Here is a 12526-nt window from a genome sequence, read left to right on the forward strand (position 1 = left end):
TTGGTGAAGTTGATATTTTGGCGATTTCTGATCGATAGTCGAGATTTTGATATAGGGGTTGGAATGGAATTCCGAGATTTGCAGTAGATCCATTGTGTCATTTCGGATGTGTGTACAAAATTTTAGTTCATTCGGACGTGGTTTGGTTGGGTTTTTTATCAAAAGCGTAATTTAGAAGATTTTTGAAAGCTTGGCTTGAATCTGGTATGTTTTGAGTGATTTGATGTTGCTTGACGTGTTTTGGTGATTGGAACAAGTTTGATTAAGGTATTAGGATGTGTTCGTGCCTTTGGTTGAGGTCCTGGGCACCTCGGGTGAGTTTCAAGGGGTTGAACGGATCATTTTGGAGTTAAGAAAATTGCAGAAAATTTGTTCAGCTGTTGCAGGGATTTTACCCTTCGAGTTCGCGAGTGGACGCTCGCATTCGCGAAGAGTCAGTTGGGAATAGCAAAGATTAAGCATTCGCGTTCGCGATGGGAGCTCTGCGTTCGCGAAGGGCTGAGGATTGGTGCATCGCTTTCGTAGGATAGGTGTCGCATTCGCATAGAAGGAATGGCGAGGCTGAGCTTCAGTGGTTTTAACTCATCGCGTTCGCGATGGGCTGAACGCGTTCGCGAAGGTTTGCCTAGGTAAGGCCTCGCGTTCGCGATGGTCGTGTTGCATTATCGAAAGAGTATTTTGGTCAAAGTTATTTTTGTGCTTCGCGAACGCGAGGCTTTGACCACGTTCGCGAAGAAGGAATTTATGCCTGGGCAAAAGGTTTTAAAACTCGTCTTGTCCGTGAGGATTGGGTTTATTTCCTCCATAGTTGGTCATTTTGGGAGATTTTTTAAGAAGATTGAAGAGGGATTCAAGGGGAATCGTTGGGCGGTAAGATTTTTGGATTTAAAACTCGATCATTATGTGAATTCCACCTAGAAAATCATGGAAATTAAGCTAAAAATTGAAGAGCTAGGGCTTGGAAATTTGGTCTTTTGATAAGGGATTTGGAGGACCATTTGGGGTCGGATTCGAGAACTTTTGATATGTATGAACTAGTGGGGAGATAAGGAATCTATTGGTGTAAAAATTTCTGATTTTCGATACGTGGGCCCGAGGGTCGGGTTTTGGTAATTTCGGTATTTGTGCCCTTTGTTGATCATTTTCACTTGGACTTTGTTCCCTTAGAATATTTTGATGTTTTCACTCTGATTTTGGACAGATTCGACATGCGTGGAGGCTTATTCGAGGGGCAAAGGTGTCGCGAGTTACATATTTGACTGGTTCGAGGTGAGTAATGATTGTAAATAATGTTTCGAGGGTTTGAAACCCCGGATTGCACATCGTAGTGCTATATTGAGGTGAGGCACACTCTTGATGACGAGTGTGGGGTCGTGCACTATTGTGGATTGTGACTTGGTCCGTCGCGATTGATGATTTTACCGCGTATTTGATTGAAAACTATTTGCTATTATCATTATTTGGGCTGAATGTCATATTTGGGCCTAGTGCCAACTATTTGAACCCTTCGAGGATTTTTATTGATATTTCCTCACTGTTTTGACTTTATACTTGAATTCAGTCATGTTATTTGTACACTATTTTACTACTAAGCCATGTTTACTCTATTTTAATACTTAAAAGACATTTTAAATGATGTTTGGGCTGAGAAACACTAGTTTATTATTGCCCGAGGGGCTTGTAAGGATTTTTGACTGAGTAAGGCCGGAGGCCTATGTTGTGAGGAAACACTGATACTGATTTGAGGCCGAGGGCGTGAGATATGTACGCCACGAGGTGGCTTGATTGATATGAGGCCGAGGGCATAATTTGATGCCATAATATGCCTTATTATTGCGCTTGGGCCATAAAGGGCCTCTCCAGGAGTCTACACACCCTAAGTGAGCACGAAGACCCATTGTGATGTGAGATTGAGCCCAAGAGGCTGTTGTTGTTATGAGATGTTGCTCGAGGGGCGGATGTGGTGATACTGTGCCCGAGGGGCGAACTTTTATTTGTTTACTTTATATTAATTACCTGTCAATTACTTGTTTACTTGTTGAAAGGAGGATTTTACTTGACTTTTTCACTGGTTTACTCTTTTTAAATGATTTTACTGCTTCATTATAGAATGTCTTGCGCCCTACGTGTTTTCTTACTTTCATCCGTTATTTACATTTGTTATTCACTGAGTTGGAGTACTCACTTTACTCTCTGAACCCCGTGTGCTGATTCAGGCGTGGTTGGTCCCGCTTCCGAGTGCTGATTCATTCCAGCTTCAGGCGAATCTTCAAGGAGTCTTTAGGTAGCTGTTGGTGTTTGCAGCCTGGAGCTCCTCCCTATCTATTTACTTATGTTTTTAGTTCAGTATTTAAAACTCTGTAGTTACATTTGAGGATTCAATATTGTTAGATGCTCGTGACTTGTGACACCCCAGTTAGGGCTGTATCAGGTTGTATTTCTGCTATTTATTATCATTAAATCATGTTTTAGACTGCTCTTATATTGCTTAACTGCTTTAACAAGTGAATCAGGTCTAGTTGGATGGTCTTGTCTTCACGAGAGGCGCCATCACGACTAGGTTCGGGTTTAGGGTCGTGACAATGAGTAGATTTTAACATATAAATAATTTGAATTTATGGGTTAGATGAAAATCCTATGTTTTTCATAAATATGAGATTTTACCCCAAAATTGGTTATGGAATTTAGTGAAAATCATATATTTGAGTTCATGAGATTATGGGTAAAAAAATTCTTTAAAAAGTTTCGGAATCTGGGCATGTGTGCCCGGTGGTAAATTTTAGGAATCTTATAATTAGGGTTGGGTAATTACTACAATAGTTGGAATATGAACTTTTGAACATATATTGAATAATTTATATACCATTTGATTAGTTTAGGATTGTTTAGCACAGAATTGAGGGTTTGAGTACATCTTGGGACCGGAAAGTCGACCTTGAGAGGAGGTAAGTCTCCTTTCAACCTTGTATGAGGGAATTTACCCCATAGATGAAATAAATTAATATGTGCTACTATTTGTGGGGATTACGTACGCACGATGTGATGAGTCCGTACATAGCTACTATTCATGCTTATGTCCGAGTAGTTTTAGGTGTACACAATGCTTTGCGAACACCGTTATCTGATTATATTTGTTAATGGTATTGAATGGGGGCTAAGTTGAGGATCTTAGGATTTCAGAAGATTCAAGTAGAATTTTATTTATTTTTGAAAGAATTGAGGGAAATTATGGTAACTTGATATATCTATATTTAACTGCATTGCAAGTACTTTCTGCGAGCGGGATAACTTTTCCACTACTCTCATGGGAGCGGGTTGTTCGCCTCGGCAGGTTAATAGATACATCTATGGTTTGTGTTGTTCGACCCTCGGCAGTGCACACAGTTATGTATATGTATATTTGGATCGCTCTGTACGTCCTCGACATAGTTCGTGCGTGATAATAAAACTGGAAGTCCCTTTATATTTGATATTAACTCATTGACTTGAGAAGTTACTTGTTTTAAATGAGGGAAATGATTCGGTTCTTAAAAATGGTGAAAGAATTGTTCATTTATTTCTTACTATAAGTTTTATTGTCATTTCTATATATCATATTCTATTAAAAGTTTATGTTATTATATTATTGGCCCTTAGTAAGTGTCAGAGTTGACCCCTCGTCACTACTTCTTCGAGGTTAGACTACATACTTACCGAGTACATGTTGTTTATGTACTCACGCTACACTTTTGTACTTAAATGTGCATGATTTGAGGTAGGTGCATCTGGATATCAGTCTGGCGCACACGCTTGACATACACTTTGAGACTTCACGGTGAGCTGCCTTCCGAGCCGTTCTGCAATAGCTGGAGTCGTTCTCTGTTATATTTTTCTGCCTGTTTCCTTTCAGACACTAGACTAGTATTCTTTTGTATATTCTACTAGAATGCTCATATGCTTGTGACATCAGGTCTTGGCACATACTAGTAGACTTATGGTTTTGGGTTCATTTTTGTGATTACGATTTGCACTCAGATGCTTTCGTTTTATTATTTTTCATCTGTCATTTTCCTATTTTTTTTAAATTTAGGAAGGTTATTTGTTTAGTAAACTTATTAATAACGGGAAACCACTAGATTGTTCAATGTTGGCTTGCCTAGCAATGGTGTTGGCCTCCATCACGATATATAATAAAATTGGGTCATGATATCTGCATTAAATGTGCAGGATCTGAAGCAAGTGCTTCTGGATATCAGTCTGGCGTGCATCCTTGATTTCCGAGACTTTGTGGTGAGCTGCAGCCGAAGTATTTCTTTTGCTTTTTATTTTCTGTCTATTTCACTTCAGACAGTGGTGTAACATTCTTTTGTATATTGTACTAGTAGCTCATACACTTGTGACACCAGGTCTTGAAGATTTATTCTAGTATACACTTGATGGTTTTGGGTTATTTTTCCTTCTTATCTCACTTGCTTTCTAAAATTTGATATTTCATTTTTATTAAATTCTTACTTCTTATATATGCATAAACTAAAAATCAACTATTTTAAATCTTTAAAAGAAAGGATCACAAAGTTATTTCATTGCAAGCTTGCCTAGCGGTAAAGTTGGGTGCCATCACAACCTATAGGAAAAATTTGGTCCTGACATATTTGAATTATATGCAAATTACATTAACGTTTAAACCTTCCAAATAAAGTTCACAGATAATCATTAGATATCAACTAAGAAGCAGGGCATACAACTAATTCTGTTTCTCATATCTCGTAGTGGATATATATATATATATATATATATATATGACAACCTAACCTCTTGATTTTATTACTTGCATTTTATTCTGTGGTCAATATTAATAATACTAAACATATCACATTTGTGTTTATATGTTGTGATATCTTATTTGAGAATATTAGATAATATTGTTTTAACAAAATTTTTACTACCACTTTATGTTTCATCTAAAATTCGAATTAACTCTTATTCTTATTTTTTCATCCAATAAAAAATCTCTTTGTTCTTTGCACATAATTATTGCATTATTCGTTAATTAATATTGTTACATTGTCATGTTATCTTTTATTATCTTACCAATTGACTTAATATCTTGCTTATTACCCTTTTCATAATCATATATAAATATATATTTTTTATTCCAAAAATTTAATGTATTTTTATACTTTTATCCTCTTACTCATAACTTTTTTCATTACTTAAATCTATTAATAATATTTTTGAGTATTGTTTAATTAATTAATATCCTTATTATTAAATTAATATAACGTATAAATATTCTCACACTATTTTTATTTTTCTTTTTATATATTCTATTCCCTACTGAAAAATTTTAATTAGTTTTTTACATTAGTGGTTTGTCAATAATCAAAATATACAGTATCACATTTTATTTATAACTTTTAATTAGACTAAAATATTAATATATAATTTTTTTTAATTATTGTATTCTATATCTATTGTTCTTTATTATTAATTTTTGTATCAAGTGCAATTAAAATTTCTTTTTCTTTTAATTTCAGGATACAAATTTAACTTTAATTTTCGTTAGTAATACCTACCTGAGATATTTATTTTGCATTTTTAATATTTTAAATATGCTATCCAATTGTTATTTTTCTTTATCTAGTAAAACTTTACTATTTTGGTCCTATCCATAGTTTGAGCATTTTTGTCACGACCCAAAATTAACCAGTCGTGATGGCACCTAACCCAACCCGCTAGGTAAGCCAACTAAAGCTATCCAGTTTCAATAATCTTATTAAGTCGATTAAACAAAAATAAATTTACTGAATTCTATGTACATCCCAAGGACTGGTAGTACAAATCATGAGCTTCTAAGAATAGAGTTTACAAATCGAAAGTAAAAGAAATACATAGTTGTTTACCTTTAAAATGGTAATTACAATTAGATTTGATTTTGTGGTTCTAAAAATATGTAATCTGTTTTTATGCTAGTTGTTAGGTAATAGAAGCTAATGAGACTAGGAAAATAAGATAAGAACTTGCAATTAAAATGTTTAAGCAAACCGAGTGACTGAGAATCGGGGCCTCGAGCCTGACTATACGGGACCTCGAGGTCTAGCTCGATACTAAGTATGGACAGCCGATGAAGGACTAACAATTTTGAGAGCTTTAACGAAGGCTCTTTATGGTCAAAAATGAGCAATAAATGAAGAACAATAAATATAACACAATAAATGTAAGCAATAAATATAAGTAGTGAAATCAAGAGTATATATTTAGGTTAGAGAGAAGAGAATGTTCTTGTATTGAATGTTGCAAGTGATATTCTATATGTGCAAAAATAACAAAGGTTCCCTTTATATAGGAGGGGAAATCTCAACATAGTACATATGCATTTATTATAAGGAAACGTAGCTGGTACAGCTACCTAGCAGTCTCTCGCAGACCGGTACTATTCTTCTAGGTGTAGACAGTTTTGACCATATCCCTAGGGAACTTCCCGTTTATCCATGATGACCACAAATTTAAACTGCCCAAGGTTGGGCATAAAGAACCCTCGAGGTCGAAATCTCGAACCATGCCCTCATGCCTTCAAAGTGACGCTATAAAGAAACGTAATGATCGCAAACTCGGACTCTCCAATTTTATTCGCGTACATATAGTCCCTGCGTTTCTTAGAGTAAAATGATCTCAAATACTTGCCCCTTTGGTATTTCCATCATGACAGTAGTCATGCCTTATCAAGTGGTTGACATGACAAAATGAGGTGTCTAAAGGTCGCGTCCGCATAACCCTTAAAAGCCTTTGAATTAATTACAGTGGTTGGTTGTCCTTTAGTCCACTCCAACGTTCACGTTAGACCTCCATAAATATTTCTTCTTACGATTCTTATTTTCCACTACACCACTAAGCTGTCAAAAGAGTTCTTTTCACTTCTATCTTGTGCTTTCTTCTGAAACGCAATCTTCATTTCTCCTCTAAAATCTTTTAAGAATGGCGAAAACTTCCGCCTCTATCCCTCAGGAAAATGTGGCCTCCTCTTCCTCACACTCATCTAAAGGCAAAGAAACAATGCCCCACGTGTTAGGGAATGCATTCCAGGGGCCTTTGAAACAACTTCCGATTTCAAGACCGAAAAACCTTATTGAAGCCGGGACGATGCAAGCCTGCATCCCAATATATTAGCTCGATAACAGATGTCAAAAAGGTGAAGATTGACTGGCGCTGGGGGGACGCGGTGCTTGTGGATATTCCTTCTTGAGAGAGGATATAACAACATATAAGGCCGGCTTTCTCAGTGTGTATACTTATCTATTTACCCTTGGCCCGGTGGAGCCATCCTTGACTTCGATAGACCACGTGATCCTCGACTTCTGCAAATGATATCGAGTAACCCTCAGCCAAATTCACCCTTCGTTCTGGCATATTTTTTACATGACCAGGTATTATAAGAACATGATTCAGGGAATGCCCTTCACCTTCGATCACCTGGTCAAAATGCATAGTCCCCGAATTTTCTGTGGGGGCCTGATTAAGCTCCACTATCGGACCTCGAGGGCCCTTTCTGCTTGTACTGACAAAGTTAGGAATGGAGGGTAGATGAGCTGGTTTGTACGAGTTAGGACATCGGACCTGATCCCAGTGGAAAGGATGTCGTTCCCTGAAAGGTGGAACATGAAACGTAAGTAGATATGTTAATTAAATATTCCCTTGATTCGTTTTGGATACATCTCCCTATGCACTGACTTCCTCTACTGATGCATCCATTGCAGTTTATCCCAATATGGTTAAGAACCTCTTGGGCTGGACCAACCAAATGGATTCGATATGCCCATATGCCGAGCGCGCGTGGCGTGATCTACCCCAGGCTCGATGGGAAGCCAAGGACCATGGTGAGCCTTTACTTCTATTGTAATTGTATTTCATAAATGAACTATTACCGATAGAGCCCTCATTCTCTGCACCTATATTTTGCATTTGTGCATGTCTGGGGGAGGTCCCCTTGATAAGGGAAGCACTGCTTGGTGAAGCAAGTACCCCAAAACACGACGAAGAGAGGAAAAGGTGAATGGGGTCGCTGACTCATTCTCCGAAACCTAAGAAATCCAAAGTGGAATAACCTAACGCTGACCCAAAGACCTTAATTCTAGAAGTTCCGTGGAGTCCCGAGCTGAAGGCGAGAAGGAAAATGACTCCTCAGAAGCACCCGCGAGAGGAGAAAGCCCAGTCGCCCCACATACCATAGAGTCGATGGCTCCTAAATTGTGACTTGATTCCGTTGTTGTCATGCATCCAATTGAATATGCCTTTGAGGGTGCATCGAGTGATATCCCTGAGTTACTTGTTGGAAAAAGCTCTCATCGAGATGAGGTGCATTTGTTAGGTGGTCCGAGGGAGCTTTGTTCCAAAGCTCTCCTAAAATAAGAGGCGGCCCCGGTAGTTTCGGTCGTGATCATTGAAGTGAGTGATTCCCTTTCGGGATCAACTTTTCCCCCGAGGGAGATGCAGGATACCCAAAATAAAGAACCTTCCGATGTGGAGGCGCCTGTCGAATAAAAGAATGTGCTGAAAAGGCTTTTTGTTGCACACGAGGGAAATCCTAAGTTTGACGTCTCGCTTATTTTCAATAAGATAGACATTCTTTGTGAGCAAGTAATCTTTTGTAAAATTCTGTTTGATGCCCTGATTTTTGTCTCATTAACCTCATTTCCTTCATGGTTTCAGGCCAAGGTGCTTAACAATTAGACCTTCGTCAGGTTTGAAAACGAGCTGAGTCATTACGAGGGTGAACATAAAAGACTCAACTTGGAAGCTGATGAGCTCAGAGCTCTTTCTACTAAGAGGTAGGAGGAACTCCGTGGCCTTTGAAATTGTTTGGAGGCGGCGTCCCGAGACAGGACTAATCTTACTGAGCAGGTTATATAGTTCTTGCTGGTTTTTTGTTTGCATGTTTACCCAGCTTTAGTGCTTTAGCACCTTCGGGTCGATATTTGTAGCTTGAGATGAAAGATGTCCTTATGAAGGAGGAGCCACGAGCCATGGACTCTGAAATTCTCAAACTCAGACGACACGTGAGTGAGATAGTCTCTAAGAGAGATACCCTCCAGGGGGTGGTGGCCTCAGTCGGGCATCAACTTAACGATGCAAGGGCGGAGAGTAACAAGTACAAGGATCTTCATACTGAATTGGTTGTTTCATAATCCAAGGTCAGGGCTGAAGCTGAGGAGCTCGTATCCTCGTACAAAGATGATGCTGCTACTGCAAATGCTCAGACCAGGAAAGTGTCCGAGGAGGCCGAGTTGCGATTGACTCGGGTTATGGGGCATGTCTGTTTAGAATCTCGGGGGATATTGATGTGTCCGTCGAGATCGAGAGGGTGAATATCCTAGAAAAAGAGGCCGCAACTCTACTTTCCTCTAAAGATGAGTCGAGCAGTGACTCGGGAGATGATGAAGATGGATGTGAGGTTCCCGAGGGGGAAGAGGTCATTGGAAACCTGAGGTTTATGGGTGATGCTATTGAAAGCATTGTTTTTGAGGGAGCTATCAAAGGCATAGCCCCGGTGGTAGATTATGGTTTTCTTGGTTTTTTGGCCCTTGTAAGGGCTTCAGACATAGGTCTTGTAAATGCACCTTTGTGAACCTCCCAACATGTATGTAAAGGCTTTTTCATCCTTTTCTGCTTTTCCTTTGCTTTAAATTTTGTCATTCGTTAATGATTAACTAGATGGATTGGGCTTCGGGGTAGAAACCCTTAGGTTTATAAGTTGGCCCTGAGGCTTGTTGGTTAACCGTTTTGGGCTCAGTCTTCGAGCCGGATTTCGACACGAGCTCATTGACCCTTAAGTTTCCAAAATTTAAGCTGGTTCATAGGCTCTTACGCATTCGGTTGACAAGACCTTTAGTTTTAAACTGGCGGCAGTGGCTCTTATGTGTTTGCCCTTGGGCGTTTTTAGTTAACTGTTTTGGGCTCATTTACCGAGTCGGATTTCGACTCGAGCTCATGACCCTTAAGTTTTTAAGCTTTCACCATTAAGCTCTTACACGTAGGGTTAGTGCGACCTCATAATATAGGCTGGCGACAGTGGCTCTTACGCATTGGGTTAGTATGACCTCTTAATATAGGCTGGCGACAGTGGCTCTTACGTGTTGGGTCGCTACGACCTCTTAATATAGGCTGGCGACAGTGGCTCTTATGCATTGGGTCGGTATGACCTCTTAATATAGGCTTTATTTTTCCCTCGCTAAAGACTTTTTGAAGTTTTGTGTTCACCCGACTCTTCGACGGCTTGATAAGAGCCTCGATTGCGAGCTGCTGTGTAGTGATAAATGAGCACCTTGGGAGGTTTCGCTCAATGGCTGAATTGTTTCGAAGCCTTTTGTTTGGAGCTGATATGATCAAAGATCTTTTGCTTATGCCGAGGGTAGCCTGATTAACCGGTACTTTTCGAAGTTTTTTCGAAGTAATTGAAGGCTGTGATTTTATAACGACGATCAGGCAACCCCGAGTTGCGTGAGTTTGGCCAGAGCCTTGTGACCGGAGTCATTCCGTTTGGTCAGAGCCTTTCAGTCCCTAAGTGAAGTAGTTTCGGCGTTTACATTGAGGGTATGCCTTTTTAGGGGTCTTGCAAGTTCGAATGTATAACCTTAACTTTAAGATCAGGATTTATGCTTTTTGTAAGGTCTTATAAATTTTAACATGCCTTACTTGAGGTCTTACATATTTGGTTACTTGGTACAAGTATAATTCAACCCTTACTTGAGGTATTGCTGGTTTGGTTACTTGGTAAAAGTATAATTAATGCCTGGCTTGAGGTCTTATTGGTTTGGTATTGCCTTATTAAGGTCTTATGAGCTCGAGTGTGCCCGTATGGAGTCTTATGGCCTCGGGTTTTCGACAAATCGATGGGGGTGACAGTCGATGACAATTCTCGAGATGTCGAATGTTTTTTGGCTCTGGAGCCATTCTTTTGTAAACTTGGTGCTACCTTAATGAGGGCTTCTGAGTTTGAAGTTTCCGACCCGGAGGTCATATAGCTTTGAATTTTTGACATCAGTCCCCAAGTGTTTGGGAAATTTCTGGCTCTGGAGCCGTTTCTTGTAAAAATAGTAGACTTCTATGAAGCGTAAAGCATTTTGATGGAGAAAAAATATTCTTTGATTACTAGGCACAAGTACACATATTTTTGTCAAGGGTTCGGTTATTCTATGTGGACACGGTTCATTCGACCGTTTGGCCCGATACATCGTTTCCCTATCGAGACCCTTTTTGGCATATTCATGACTTCTCCAAGGAGGTGATCTGTCGGGGGATGCCCCCCAGTATTCGAGGTTTATTGAAGGGAAGCCTTGGATGCTTGTTGAGTTCTTCTTAGGGAGAATATAGATGTTGCCTCATTAAAAACCTTGTCAGTATAACCCTTCTTCGGATAAAAACCCGATCGAAGGAAAAGAGTGCAATGTTTGCTTTAAAATCCAAGGTCTTCCAGCCAGGGAATGTTTCAGTGCCTTTCATCGGACACCTTAGCAGTAGTAGTGTTTGAGCATTAATATGTTCCAATTGCTTGTAAGTTGTTCTCCTTCCATGGTACCGAGCTTTTAGGACCCTTTTCCGATTACTCTGAGGACACGGTACGGTCCCTCCCTGTTTTGGCCTAGCTTTCCTTCATTGAGGTTTCGAGTGTTTAGGGTGACTTTCTTTAGGACTAAGTCCCCGACTCCGAAATGTCAGAGATTTGTTCTCATGTTATAGTACCTTTCGATCCTTTATTTTTGGGCGACCATTCTGACCAGCGAAGCTTCTCACTTTTCATCCAATAGTTAGAGAGCCGCAGTCATGGCCTCATTGTTTGAGCTCTCGGTGGTGTGTCAAAATCTTGCGCTTGGTTCTCCAACCTCCACCAGTATCAAAGCCTCGGCACCATATACTAGAGAGAAAGGTGTTTCTCCTGTTCTTGACTTTGGAGTTGTTCGATATGCCCATAGCACTTCGGATAATATTTCTTTCCACTTTCCCTTAGCTCTTTCCAATTTCTTTTTTTATGTTTTGAATGATGGTCTGGTTAGTAGATTTGGCATGACCGTTTGCACACGGGTGGTAGGGTGTCGACAGGATTCTCTTGATTTTGTGATCCTCGAGGAAATGTGTTACTTTGCTTCTGACGAACTGCTTCCTGTTATCACATGTTATCTCGGAAGGAATCCCGAATCGGCACATGATGTGGTCCCATATGAAGTTAATGACTTCTTTTTCTCTTATCTTTTTAAAGGCCTGTGCTTCCACCCATTTTGATAAGTAGTCAGTCATAAATAAAATAAATCTAGCTTTACCTAGTGCTGTTGGTAGAGGTCTGACGATGTCCATCCCCCATTTCATGAATGGCCACGATGATAAGACCGAATGTAGTTGTTCACCGGGTTGGTGAATCATTGGGGCAAATATTTGGTATTTGTTGCATTTTCGGACGAATTCTTTGGTGTCTTTTTCCATGCTGTCCCAATAGTCGCCTGCTCTGATCACCTTTCGGACTAAGGAATCAGTGCCGGAATGGTTTCCACATGTGCCC

Source organism: Nicotiana sylvestris, chromosome 11, assembly GCF_000393655.2.
Source record: "Nicotiana sylvestris chromosome 11, ASM39365v2, whole genome shotgun sequence".
Taxonomy (NCBI): Eukaryota; Viridiplantae; Streptophyta; class Magnoliopsida; order Solanales; family Solanaceae; genus Nicotiana; species Nicotiana sylvestris.